Source organism: Leptodactylus fuscus, chromosome 11 (genome assembly GCF_031893055.1).
Source record: "Leptodactylus fuscus isolate aLepFus1 chromosome 11, aLepFus1.hap2, whole genome shotgun sequence".
NCBI lineage: Eukaryota > Metazoa > Chordata > Amphibia > Anura > Leptodactylidae > Leptodactylus > Leptodactylus fuscus.
The window spans coordinates 27,427,957-27,428,923 of NC_134275.1; positions in this window are offsets into that span (position 1 = coordinate 27,427,957).

The window sequence follows — 967 nt, forward strand, 5'->3', positions numbered from 1 at the left end:
TGATATATCTATTTATCTATCTATCGATCTATAATCTATCTATATTCTATTTATATTTATATTTAATCTATCTATAATCTATTTATATTTATACCTAATCTATGTATATCTAATCTATATTTATATCTAATCTATCTATCTATAGTCTATTTATATTTATATCTAATCTATCTATCCTATCTATCTATCTATCTATCTATCTATCTATCTATCTATCTATCTATCTATCTATCTATCGAGTAAACATAGATATTCAATACATATTAGTTAAATGGATAAACAGGTAATATAAATTATCTAGTACATATGATCTTTTTGTCTAATATACATTATCTATCTATCTATCTATCTATCTATCTATCTATCCACCTACCTATCCATTCAGCCATCATGTATTACCTATATTAGTTTTCTATATCACTTTTATCGCTTTATAGTAGTGTATTATTTAAGATATAAATATATTATTTAAGATTATATATATATATGATCTTACAATCAATTACTTATTTCCTAAGTAATTATTTCCTTTCATACCAGTATGTATGTATATGGTAAATTTAGCTCGTTGTCATCCTTTATATATATATATATATATATATATATATATATATATATATATATATATATATATATATTCTCTCCTGACATAGCCTGGACCTGTTCTTTAATTGTATGTGTCTACTTCCTTCCTTCACCATGTCTAGTATTTCTGTCTATCTTTAATCTGTTTTGTTCTTTATCTACTAGCTATAAACATAAGATCTATTATTCTGTCTGCCCACAATGTGACTTTAGTAGATGGTATTATACCAGACGTATCTACCATTTATCTTTCCTTGTCTGGTAGTAGATTATTGTATGATATACATGTACTACATGTGTACGTATTATATGTCTATTTATCTATTGTATGCAAATGAGAATATTTCCTTGCAAATCTGGAAATTTATTATATCGATGTAGG